The 14,429-nt window shown below is 41.6% G+C and overlaps 1 long non-coding RNA gene across 1 annotated transcript; it reads left to right on the plus strand.

Annotated features, from left to right (window-relative positions):
* Window positions 1-6,530: 6,530 nt before the first annotated feature.
* On the plus strand, window positions 6,531-8,067 carry LOC306922024. Its single transcript, XR_013789875.1, has 3 exons — window positions 6,531-6,622; window positions 7,127-7,236; window positions 7,877-8,067. It is a non-coding gene; the product is annotated as an uncharacterized lncRNA (long non-coding RNA).
* Window positions 8,068-14,429: the final 6,362 nt, after the last annotated feature.

Consider the following 14,429-nt stretch of genomic DNA (forward strand, 5'->3'; position numbering starts at 1 on the left):
CGCTTCCACTGCATGTGAAAAGGTGCACGTCCGGTCACGTGATATCAACAGTAGTACCTGAGCGAGACAACAAGCAACTTTAGCAAGCGCGGATCGTACACAAACATGGCAGAGGCTCAAAGCGACGGGGTGGAATCGTCTCAGGCTGCACCAGAGATAACCACACCTGAACATTTTAGGAGTGATGTGTGGAGGATTTTTGGTTTTCCATCCAAAAACGGAAAAGTTACGACAAGAGATCACGCCATCTGCAGACTATGCCGGGTCGAAATGAAATACCACACAACAACAAGCAACCTGAGGAATCATGCTGCCACAATACACCCCGTTGAATTTGCAGCGTTGGCGGAGATGGACGAACCCAGGATAAAGCAGGCTAGGATGACCGCGTTCATGCTCCCCGAGCCACGGGGTTTACCAGCCCCACGCCAGCAAGCGATTTGCACTATAGACAGACAACAATCTGACCGTGCTGAGTGCACTGTGCTCAATAAAACAAGAGTTTAAACGCTATTTTGTGCCGTGATAACCATTATTACATGTGCTGAAAGTACTGCTTTGGCGTTTGGATGGGGGGGCCCTCTAGTGGACAGAACGTGCATCGTCAACCTTGTTATTCTGTGTATTATTATAGGCTAAATATGAGCTAAAATAAACAATGTAAATATTCGAATATTTTCGAAAATTACAAATAATGAAGCAATGAAATTCGAATTGGATTATAGAGGTGAACTGACAGCCCTATCCCAAACGGACACTCCTAAAGGTCAACATTCACCCAAGAGGCTTTGAAGCGACCTTTTTGGCATTATAAATCCTTTAAATATTTTAAAAAAATCCTTTTTTTTCAGGCAGGACACATTTTTCATATTTGAAGGATGCCAAATCCGATGAAATGGGTCTCGTGTTGCTTGGAGTCCTAGGACCTTTTGTTGATCAGGCAAGTCTGACTGTGTGTGTGTGTGTGTGTGTGTGCGTGCGTGCGTGCGTGCGTGCGTGCATGTTTCGATAGATTAGGAGAGCAGGCAACCTTTGCAAGCACATGCATATGTTTAGCCTTTTTCTAAAGCCTGCATGGTAATCACCCATTGCCAAACAGTGAAAAGGGGCTTTGATCAAATCAAAATCAAATCAAACTTTATTTCTAGAGCGCATTTACAAAGACACAACCAAAATGCTGTACAATATCATAAAGCCAAGCATACAAAGATAAAAGCAACACAAATAGCATTGTAAAACAACATCAGAACAAGACAAATATTATACAAGTTAATTTGGTCAAACAACATTGAAAGCCAGGGAGAAGAGATGAGTTTTAAGTAAAGATTTAAAGGCGTCTAAGGAGCAGGCAGACTTTATATGTAGGGGCAGACAGATCCAGAGGTTGGGGCTGGAGGTTGGGGCTGGACCTGAAATTGGTGTTGGGCACAGTCAGGAGCAGCTGGTCAGCTGACCTCAGGGCCCTGGCTGGGGTGTATGGGTCCATGAGGACCAATAAATACAGGGGGGGCAATCCATTTAGGGCTTTAAAAGGGCTCATACCAGTGAGCACTCAGAGGCAAGCGGCGGCATTTTGCACGAGCTGCAAACGTCTGAGGGCAGACTGGTCCATGCCTACATAAATTGCATTACAATAATCGAGCCTTGATGAGATAAAGGTGTGAATTGCTCAAGGTCAGGTCGGGAGAGGTAGCCCTTGATAGTTTGTGTCGTACTAGCTAGGGTCATATGTCCACGGGATGTATAGCTTGTGTTGTGAGCCTTATTTGCATGAATTATCAGGGTTCATTGCCATGCTGGCTTGTGTTGGACATTCATATATATTTGTTTTTGCCATGGACATACAAATGAGCAGACAATGACCAGAAACACATTTAAGAGCTGTAGCCTAAATTACCTTTACAGGTCTGTAACTCTGATCCATTTGGTACAATTTGTGCACTCTCAGAGTTATGGGGGTTGTTGAAAAAAGTTATAGAACCACTGGCCTAGTGAAACTCCTAATGTGCCATACATAGTGTCATAGTAAATCAGTGTCATACAGATCAGGATTAGTATAGAGCAGTGGTTTTCAACCCTTTTCATATCAAGGTCGATTATGTATTCAGCTTTTGAGCCACAGACTCAGAATTTATTTAATTTTGATAAGATTTTGTGCACAATGCCATGCTGTATTGATGTGGTAGGCTACCATATGGATACCACATGCACTTTCCTTTCAAAAGAAAAGGCAACGCCTGGGAGAGAATCAATCAATTGTGGCATACAAGAGCGCTAACACATCTCTCTCTCTCTCTCTGCACACACACACACACACACACACACACACACACACACACACACACACACACACACACACACACACACACCTGTCTATAGGCTCATCTGCTGCAGCTGTGTCTACATATAAGGAGAGACAACAGGCAAAAGTTGAACAACATAACCAATTTACATTCTCTGTGTAAACATCTTGTTAATGAAGTAATGCAGAACAAATTGTACTCATGAGAGTGTAACATGAAAGAGTTAAAGATCTAAGGGTCAAATTTGTTACCAACTGTCCATTAAAGCTCTATATAATGGTCCATTTGGTTACCAAATCTCCATCATTTAGCTGGGAGGGTCACTTGTTGAAAACCCTAGTATGGCCTAAATATATAGCCTATCCACAGTTTAATATTAATATATTAACTTGTAATTATGGTTAATGTATATGTTTTCAAAAACTACTAATTTCATTGGTGATATGACCTATTACAAAGTGTACAAATCAGTCACTATTAAAATGGCAAATGGCTTATGCATGTTTCTTTTGGACACATGCAAGTTAAAACCACATAAGACTGGCAGGTTTGATTAATAGGTCTAAAATACTTTGAAATGGCGTGGTTTTGGCAACCTGGTGTACACCCATGGTGCATTGCAGCCGGGGACGCCCTTGTTGCTTGTAGGTTGTACCTTAACAATTCTAATGTGATTGGCTGTGTGGTCTACGTCAGTGACAGTGATTGGCTCCTGAGTCAACAGGCAATTATTTGATATTTCAGCGCGCGCTTTTTGGCTTTCACCGGCACTCTCAACTTAGTGATCTGCAGACTCAGAAGAAACCCAACATCATGGATAGGACCGATGACACAGTAGTACAGAATAGGGGCCGCGATACAACCAAAAAACAAAAAAAGAAGACCAACATGGCCAGCCAGGCCAGGTATCGGTCTCGGAGTCGGTCTACGAGCCGCAGCCGGTCGAGCTCAAGAAGCAGCCTCGCTTCTCCTCCATCATCGGGCGCCCGGAGAGACCGTAGCGACCAGGAAGAGCGGGGAGCATCCCAGTCTACCCAGTCCCAGCGACAGACGCCTGTCCGACCGGTGCTAAACACCACTGCAACGCGTGACGATGTGTGGAGGTAAATGTGTCTTTCACTCCTGTGTGCTTTTTGCTTCATTGTCCGAAATGTTTTCTAGTTCCATGATGTGTGCACGCTGTCGGCTGTTTCATCATGCGTTAAGAGTGCAGGCCGCTTTAGACCTATGTATGTAGCACGTGGTTCATTTTATTATTTACACTTAAATAAAATAAATATAAAAGCACCCGCTTCGAATGCCAAACTATAATGAATATGTTTCTTATCAGAACATGCAGTGGAGCAGTATGGCTTTTTCTAACATTCCTACAGTACAGCCAGTAAACCATGGTATCCACAACCTGCACGTTTCATTGCATGTTCATCAGAAATAGTCTGATAACATACGAAACCGCTGCACAGCGTGTTGCCGTGTTCTATTGTATAGATCTATCTACTGTTGATATGCGGTCTGGTATGCTGGCTGCAGTGGCTGGCTTGTGGTGGACATTTTTGTCAAAATACAATTTTTGCCACGGACATGCAATACAAAATGAGTGGACAATACATTATAATCAGAATCATAAAGATGATGATGATGATGATGACCATAGGTATGTTAACAATGAGATTTTACAAATGGAACCAATTTACCCTCAAAGTTAAAGGGGTCCTTAAATGTGGGGTCCCAAATAAAACATTTGATAACCTGTACTGTTGGACTCCTAATATGCCATAGTGTCATATAATAGTACAGTGTCATACATATTCTGAAGAAAACCTGGAGACTCACAACACACCCATGTTCTTTTTTTTATGGCAAACATTCCCTCTAGAAAAGATTCTGTGTTTCAACAGAAAATGTAGTTAATTTGTACTTATTATTAGGGATGTGCAGATGAGCAGTGATGGAAAAAGTACTTGTTTTTTTTACTTAAGTAAAAGTATAAATACGGCAATGTAGATGTCCTGTATTCAAAATACTCAAGTAAAAGTACCACAGTATTGGCGTCAAAGTGTACTAATAGTACAACGTATTGCAGAATGTTCCATTTCACAAGTTCAAAATGTGTACAAAATCTTTTGAAAATAGCCGCTCTACAAGCTCACAATGCATCAACACATTGTGAGCTTGTAGGTCTGCTATTTTCAAATGGCCAAAAATGTGTATATAGGGTTGAAGTGGTTAATGTATGTTTTCTAGTCAAAATTAAAATCTCAAAAGTAACTAGTAACTAAAGTTATCAAATTATTATAGTGGAGTAAGTACACATTTTGGCTCTGAGATGTAGTGGAGTACAAACATCTCAAAATTGTACTGAAGTACTGTACTTAGTTACTTTCCACCATTGCCAATGAGATATAATTAATTGCTGTTATGGCTGCTAACCAATGTCTATATGATCTCATTCTGTATTAAAAAAATCAGACCTGTCTGAAGTGAGTGGTGCTGCCTACTTATACTGTAGGCTACTGTACTGTACAAGCCCTCCTCCCTGGCCTGTGTGTTAGGCTGTGCAACAGTGACACTTGGTGGTGAACAAACGCTATTTCCGTGCTTAGACAGACGGACCCAGGGACAGACAGACCCAGGGGCAGACCCAGGGACACACATAGCTATCTATAGGCATGGTTGCACCACTCAAAAATAATTATGTCCATTCTGAAAAATACATGAAACGGGGTATCTGCACTGCAGGCAAATTTAACTTTAATACCGTATATTTAATATTGTGAGCTTGTAGATCTGTTCAAGCTGTTACGTTGGGCTTGTTTATCTGAAAAGACAATCGATTGATTAATCGGACCGATGCAGTTTAATAATAAAAATAAACTAGAATCTGCCGATACCGATGTTTGCTGATTAATCTCCCATCACTATTGATTATGCATTTCTTACTGGGGTTGAGTTCTTTATTCACCAATGCCTACAAACCAATGGTGTATTTTATATGAACAAACTGTAAGCTACACACTTGATATGAACTGTTGTGATCCTGTCTTGTGTACATTCATTTTGAAGCAATGTCTTTGTGTTTCATGTTCATATGTTGCTTCATGCTTGAGTTCACTGACTAGTAAGTAATTCAATCCTAACTTATTTATTTTCCCCTCACATTTGTAGAGCGGTAACACACCTCACCAAAAGGGTGGACTTCTTGACGGATGCGGTCAAGGAGTTGTCCAGCACTGTCAAGGAGGGATTTTCAGGGGTGACAGAGAGGCTGGACAGGATGGAGGCATCCATCCTGCAAACGCCTCCTCCTGCCAGCCAAAGGATTCCCCAGGAGTTGTCGGTATGTACTTAATCTACCTATTTATCTTTATCTTCAACATTTTTCAGGCCATGAAGGACCCCTAATATCTGAGAGAAATTAAGCATGGACACCCCACTACATATTGTGTTGCAGATTAAACTTCCATAAAGTTCAAGCTATTTAGCTCTGCTCTTTTCTTATTTTATTAGACGCTTGTAGAGCCCCCCCCCCTAACAGTACAACTCTAGAACCCCTTGTATAAATGTATGGCTGTGACCCTACACAGAATATTCATATTTTAACTGGGGACCCCACCCTGACAAGCACTTGGAATTGTAGGCGTTACATTTAGTTTGACTCTGTTCCTCAAATGTTTGTGAAAGTAGCTGACCTACAAGCTAGACACAACGCCTCAAATTGGGAGGTGTTGTGGGCTTGTAGATCGTCTTTTTTCATGTTCTTATGTAATAGACAATTTGGTATTGAAGGTCTTGAAAGTCATTCAATTGTGACTTATGCAAATACCCTGTATACACTTACTGTATACTGTACGCTGGTTTGTTTACTGTTGAGTGAGAAAACGATGTGTGCACATTGAGCTGATCTGGGGGATCCTCAATCATCTATGTATTACTGTTAGTATAACAGTATGTCCAATATTATCCATGTATTATGGCATTAAGCATGTACCGATATTATCTATGCCCTCTCCATGAAGCATGATTAGACACCACTGTATTAATGTCCCTACAGGCCTCTGTCCGGAACACCTACAGAGACATGGGAGAGGAATGGAACGTCCAGCCAACTGACTTGTACGTTTTTTTCCCCTCTGAAATGCCTCTGTTTGTGAAATAACAACGCATAGTCAATGGAAATTTGTATCATGTTATGCTGAATGATATCTTAAAAGTGTGATTATCCACAGCTTCAGGAAGGATCACAATGCGAGAGTGACCAAGGCCATATGTGGAGGCGATCAAGGACTCAGAGCCACACTGGGACCTCAGCTTGATCAGGAGTAAGTCTCACATTCATTTGGCGACTTAGTCCTTTTGAAGTGGCAATTTTACAAATTGAGTGACCTAGCTTACCATGTGATCCTAGACTCCTAGTTTACTGAGGCACTTCACTGTCTCTGCATTCTATGTATGTTTACCTTGCTTACTGTAAATCGCTCTTGATAAAGTGTGCTAAATGCCTAAATTGTAGATTAGTGTTGATTTGATACGGTTAAAAATAACAGATGGCACAATGACCTAATATTGACAAATATAATATCGGTGTGATTTGTGTTCATTTTTTGGTTTTCTATTCAAATGGTAATCGTGTCTGTAGTGTTTGCTAAATAATAGGGGTCTCCCTGTCTCTATAGCTAGCTTGTCAGGGTACCCCCATTTATTTTGACAGTTTACCTTTTGTCTGCTAATTTCTATCACTATCCTTTTGAGATGCCTTAATATAATACATTTAGAGATCATAATGTGGTATTTGTGTTCAAGCTGTGTCATTTGTCATTCACTAGAAGCCTGTAACAGGGCTTTTGAAAACCTCAAGACGACCAAACGTATTGAGCTGGCCGGGACATTGGAGGATGTGAAGAGGAGGAAGGCTCTCACTAGCCGGAGGGATCGGGTGAGCTATTGACCTGATCTTACTGACATGTGAAATGTCAGAACCTGATGTCTCCCTTTTGACTGATACCTGTCCATTTAAACTCTAGACGGGCCTGCCCCAATCTCCTGTTAAAAACTGGAGTTCTTCATGGATTTCTCCAGTTGTTACCGGTGTTGCCATGTCCGCTTGTTATAAGCGACTTGGGGCTTGAAAATATTGGTAGTTTACTAGTTGCAGTTTTTTATTTAGGCTTGTTCCTTAATGTTGTTTAAATCTGTGATTCTGCTCAAACATTGTCATAAAGGTAAAAAGTAATATAGGCTAAAATGTGCAATTCTGCTAGCATATTATGTAGATGGCAGTCTAGTGTCGATCACTGTACAGATTCTACTGTTGGGCAGATGTAACTTAGGCTCTTAGTTTACTTTTAATCATAGATTACTATTTCAATGTATTTATGATGTTCCTAGGGTACTGTAAATTGCTCTGGATTATGAGTGTCTGCTAAATGTCAATTGTTTTATATGTAAATGCTGAATCAAGAAACTTGTCTGGGGTTTTCTTTTATGCCTGAGTAGACGTTAAAATGACCCCAAACATGTTTGTAAAAATAGCATGTTTTTTGATCGCTTTAAAACTCTAAACTGCTCTTTCCCAGCTCTTCAAAAAGAGACTCTCTATCGGGAAGAAGATCCTGACCCCCGAGGACCTAGCCTATCTCGAAGGCTCTGATCCAAACTTCGTCAGTGACGAAGAGAGTGACGACGACAAGACAGGCTTTAAAGTGATCAAGCCAAACTGGCGTTCAACAAGGCTGAGTGAGATAATGGCGCGGTGCCAGGAGGAACTGGATTCCAACAGGAGGCGGGGTGTGGAGCCCAAGGAGACCCGCATGAGGGTTCATTCTGGACTCTTCACCCTGAGATCCCCCCCTGCTCCAGAGGGCAAACGCCTGTACATAAAAGAGGCCCTGGAGGGTGAAGAGGAAGAGGAAGTGAGTGCGTGAGTGTGAGAGGCATGAATTCCGTTTGTGTCCGAGCATAGGCATGGTAACGCCCCGCCTGCCTGTGACTGCCTGTCTTGACTGTCCTCCGAGGTGGATATGCTGGATAGTCTGATGCGAGGTTACTCCGTGGTGGGAAATGATACAACTTGTACGTTTTATTTTTGTAGAAAAGGCAAACTAATATTGTTTATGCCGTTTGCTTTGATGGAATAATTGATTGAACATGCACGCCATAATATGATTTGATTTGGGTGTGTTTGTGTTGATTATTGTGTAATTTGTGTAAACTTGAAATATTCACCTTCAATATTATTGTACTATAAAAAGATCTATTTTCCCTTCATCTTTATCCATCTTAGTGTAATAGTATTAGTTTACTATAATTAGATTAATACATGATAATCAACACTAACACTTTATTTAGAACACACCCAAATCAAATCATAGTAGGTTACAACATACGTGTTATTCAATCAAAGCAAACTGCATAAACAATATTAGTTTGCCTCTTCTACAAAATTGTAGCCTATTATTTATTTCTCAATCTCATCACGGAGTAATTAACCTCGCGTCTCCGAGGACAGTCAAGACGGGCAGTGTCAGTAGACCAATCACAGGCAGGCGGGGGGTTACGATGCCTCAGCCGTGCCTATGCTCGGACACAAACGGAATTCACGCGTGTGAGTGGTTTCCCCTCATCTGCTCCTCACCCTGACTCCCGTCGTATGTGCGCCATCCTGTGTTCTTGTTCTGTTCAGACAAACTGAGAATGTCCTGGCTACAAGCTGCCTTGTAATGTTTAAACCGTCATTGTATTGTTCCTTCCTGTGACTTTTTCAACCTTTTTTTTGTTTTAGGAATTTTAGCTGTTTTATTTTCACATTTTTATAGAGATTTCTTTTTTATTATTTACTATAGTCTTACTAGACTCCAAGAAATTACATCTGGCCACAAAATATCACAGGATCTACTGAATGTGTCAAACGTACATGACACAGTGTGGCTTCCTCCCAGTAGGCTATACCTTCACATTCAGTAGATCCTGTGATCTTTTGTGGCCAGATATAATATCGTGGGGTCTAGTAGGGCTATAGTAAATAATAAAAAAATAAATCGCTATAACATTTTGTAAAAAAGTATGCTCGAATGACACACACACACACAGACAGGATCTGCTGGGTCTCATAGTAAATGCTCACTGCGTTCGCAATCACTGCGTTCGCAAATATAAATAATGCAAAAGAAACAACTTTATTAATTGTTCAACATTTCATGACCCATGGGATTAGTGCCTTGGAGGTTTGTGGATTAGAATCTAATCAAACCTGGACAGAGGGGGAAAGGAGATATGCAGAGAAGCAGTGGATTTTAAAATTAAACACCACATTTCCACACGGCTTAAACAATACCAATCCAATAGGCCCACAGGGAACAGGTTAGTAAACAAACCCTTAAATGCTAAACTCCTAAATGGCCCTTAATTAGAACAGAGCCAGGACAATAGCAGTAACACAAAGCCATTCAGATTCAAAATCAGACCATCTTGGTCTGAGGTTGACACTAATGGGCTTGATGGGTGGACTTAATCCCCTCAAAAGTTTAATCATCAAGGTTGAATCATCAATCAACACTTTAATCGTTGACCTCAGAGGTATACGACTAATTAATTGCCCAGACTCTTCTTCAACCAAGATGGCGAACGCAAACATTCTTTGTTCGGTACTCATACAATAGTTTGGTACAAATACAATAGTTTGGTACAAAACACTGAAGTCCTTAAACCAGAAACCTAACCTCACAAACACTATGCCTAACCCTAACCTTAACCCTAACCTCACAAACACCATGCCTAACCCTAACCTTAACCCTAACTCACAAACACTATGCCTCACAAACATGCCTAACCTTAACCTCACAAACACTACGCCTAACCCCAACCTTAACCCTAACCTCAGAAATTATACATAAACCTAACCTCCACCTCAAAACCACGCCAACCTGGGCGAAACACCGGGAAAAGAGTATCAGTCACCACAAATGGAGCGTTGTCCCTCTCGAGAGGGATGAACCAAATAAAAAAATATATATAATTAAGATGTTTTTAATTTTAGTTATGGGGCAATTATAATGTATTGAGGCATAAGGCTCATTAGCCAGGGATAATTTTATCAATACTGTGAAGTGCCCCAATTTTGGCATACAGTACATCAGTGTATAGCAGTGGTGTAAAGTAAATGTACTTAAGTACAATTTTGAGGTACTTTTACCGGAGTATTTCCAATTGTCTGTACTTTTACTCCACTACATCTCAGAGGCAAATATTGTACTTTTACTCCACTACAATTATTTGAAAACTTTAGTTACAAGTTACTTTGCAGATATAAATGATTACATTATCAAACACACATTAACCACTTTACCCCCATTTTATACCTAGTACCTTTTGATACCACTACTCTTACTCAAGTAAATTCCCACGCGATCCAGAACTTGAGAAGCGCCTTCAGCTGTTCAGAGGAAGCTATAATGAAGGGGAAAAAGGAATACCAAGAATTAACACAAGATAAATAGTTGATCTGCAAGCTCACAATACATCACGATGTGTTCGGGAGATCTGCCATCTTTTAAAGATGTCAGGTTTTGTTTTACATTGAATGTTCTAAATACAGGAGAGCATTGATATAAAAAAAAATTACTTCATAATGTGTACTTTTGAGCATTTCACCACTGCCAGGAAACTACACAACCCAAACCTACCACTACCAAAGTGTCAATGTGCACTAACCATGACCACATCCATCCCTTTAACATTTTAGCAATGACTGAAAATGGCCCCTTTGTCAAAGCACTTTACAAATGCTGTCTCCCATTTTCACTTTGATTGTAGCATTCAGGTCCACTACAGCTTCCGGTACGCTATAATGATTACCATTTTCGATGTATGTCCGGAGGTACCCTGCCAGCTGTGGAGAGAGGGTCAGGGAGGGTGGTAGCGTGTGGAAGGGCAGAGGCTGCAGCCGGTGCCAGCTGTTGGGTATGGCGGTGTGTAATACTATTACAAGAAAAAAAAAACACTACTGACACTTTGTGATGACTGTCACACAATGACGTACAAGTTGTTGCTGTGGTGCTGCTGGAATGATGGGTTGTGAGGGTTGTGGTAAGAACTCACCAGTGTAAATGTATCGGAACCACAGGTTTCCACATCTTTCGCCAATGGTAGAGTGTCAAGATCAGGCTGGACTGAGGGTGCACCCAGAGAGGAAAAAGCAGAGGAAATATAGAGGAAAAGGAAATGTACAGGTGTAGACTGTAGACATGATTACAAGCCACTCATGAAAAAAGCCTGTTTCAAGATTATGAAGGAAGAGGTGGTTGCAGTCACAGTAGAAGGAGGGAGACTGTAGGAGATGATGGTGGTCTTGTTGACATGCAGAGGCTTCAGAAGGGCAGATGGTCTGGGAGAATAAGAGCACAGTTTATAAATAAAATACTATTACAGCAAGTACAACAGACAAGATAATGCCAACTTATCTTTATGAAATGAATATAGTTACAATTTACAATTTAGGCATTTAGCAGACGCTCTTAATCCAGAGCGACTTACTTACTTACTTACCAACACATGCAAAGAATTGTAACGGTTTGGCTTGGGGTGCCAGTTAGGCAAATGCCTAACACAGTTGGACCACCGGGGACAACTGCTTATTTTTTAAAGCCAACCTTACAATGGATTACAAGGACAAATATAGCAATAAACCACATGAACCTGTAAACCATATAGCCAGGGATAGGTTACCCAAAAAGCAAACCTTCACTAAATACAACAGTAAATCAGTAAATTCACACAGACACAGAAGAACTCAGTTTGATGTTGCGTGTATTAGACTTATAGAGACTCCAGCCCACACCCAAAATCCAGTCCACAGTTTCCAAAACCACAGTAGCGTCCACAGAGAACAGTCAATAACATTCACGTATTCACAACACCTCAAGGTTATTCATTCACTGAATGAAATGTTATCACCCCAAAAGAAAAGAAAACAAATTAAATCCCACGGCCTGTACAGGGGTGATTAGAACGAGGCAACAGGGTGTTTGTGTGTGAATGTGTGTATGAGCGTGTATGGGATGGGGGGGGGGGGGGGGGGTAGGGGGGCCGATACCAGACACAGATAGAGCAGCTCCGTTGCTAAACGACGATGAGACAGGCACACGGACAGTGGAAAACGATTTTTGTCCAGTGTCCACTTTAGTTGACTTTAGTCTGGAAATGGGACATTTTTTATGTTTCACCTCGCTGTATGGCGTGCCAATTTTTGTTTTACACCTCTGCTGCTTAGCGGACAGTGTGGTGTTGTAGAGGAGGTCTCCACGGACATGTGCGTATGTCACACTAGTCGATACATAGCAGGGATTTTTGTCCAGTGTCCACTTTAGTTGACTTTAGTCTGGAAATGGGATGTTTTTTGACCTTTCACCTCGCTGTATGGTTTGCCAATTTTTGTTTTACACCTCTGCTGCTTAGCGGACAGTGTGGTGTTGTAGAGGAGGTCTCCCCGGACATGTGCGTATGTCACACTAGTCGATACATAGCAGGGATTTTTGTCCAGTGTCCACTTTAGTTGACTTTAGTCTGGAAATGGGACATTTTTTTATGTTTCACCTCGTGCCAATTTTTGTTTTACACCTCTGCTGCTTAGCGGACAGTGTGGTGTTGTAGAGGAGGTCTCCACGGACATGTGCGTATGTCACACTAGTCGATACATAGCAGGGATTTTTGTCCAGTGTCCACTTTAGTTGACTTTAGTCTGGAAATGGGATATTTTTTGACCTTTCACCTCGCTGTATGGTTTGCCAATTTTTGTTTTACACCTCTGCTGCTTAGCGGACAGTGTGGTGTTGTAGAGGAGGTCTCCACGGACATGTGCGTATGTCACACTAGTCGATACATAGCAGGGATTTTTGTCCAGTGTCCACTTTAGTTGACTTTAGTCTGGAAATGGGACATTTTTTTATGTTTCACCTCGCTGTATGGCGTGCCAATTTTTGTTTTACACCTCTGCTGCTTAGCGGACAGTGTGGTGTTGTAGAGGAGGTCTCCCCGGACATGTGCATATGTCACACTAGTCGATACATAGCAGGGATTTTTGTCCAGTGTCCACTTTAGTTGACTTTAGTCTGGAAATGGGATATTTTTTGACCTTTCACCTCGCTGTATGGTGTGCCAATTAAATTTTTACACCTCTGCTGCTTAGCGGACAGTGTGGTGTTGTAGAGGAGGTCTCCCCGGACATGTGCGTATGTCACACTAGTTGATACATAGCAGGGATTTTTGTCCAGTGTCCACTTTAGTTGACTTTAGTCTGGAAATGGGACATTTTTTTATGTTTCACCTCGCTGTATGGCATGCCAATTTTTGTTTTACACCTCTGCTGCTTAGTGGACAGTGTGGTGTTGTAGAGGAGGTCTCCACGGACATGTGCGTATGTCACACTAGTCGATACATAGCAGGGATTTTTGTCCAGTGTCCACTTTAGTTGACTTTAGTCTGGAAATGGGATATTTTTTGACCTTTCACCTCGCTGTATGGTTTGCCAATTTTTGTTTTACACCTCTGCTGCTTAGCGGACAGTGTGGTGTTGTAGAGGTCTCCACGGACATGTGCGTATGTCACACTAGTCGATACATAGCAGGGATTTTTGTCCAGTGTCCACTTTAGTTGACTTTAGTCTGGAAATGGGAATTTTTTTTGTGTTTCACCTCGCTGTATGGCGTGCCAATTTTCTTTTTACACCTCTGCTGCTTAGCGGACAGTGTGGTGTTGTAGAGGAGGTCTCCCCGGACATGTGCATATGTCACACTAGTCGATACATAGCAGGGATTTTTGTCCAGTGTCCACTTTAGTTGACTTTAGTCTGGAAATGGGATATTTTTTGACCTTTCACCTCGCTGTATGGTGTGCCAATTAAATTTTTACACCTCTGCTGCTTAGCGGACAGTGTGGTGTTGTAGAGGAGGTCTCCCCGGACATGTGCGTATGTCACACTAGTCGATACATAGCAGGGATTTTTGTCCAGTGTCCACTTTAGTTGACTTTAGTCTGGAAATGGGATTTTTTTTTATGTTTCACCTCGCTGTATGGCGTGCCAATTTTTGTTTTACACCTCTGCTGCTTAGCGGACAGTGTGGTGTTGTAGAGGAG

The sequence above is a fragment of the Electrona antarctica genome (genome assembly GCF_951216825.1).
Source record: "Electrona antarctica genome assembly, chromosome: 4".
Lineage (NCBI taxonomy): Eukaryota > Metazoa > Chordata > Actinopteri > Myctophiformes > Myctophidae > Electrona > Electrona antarctica.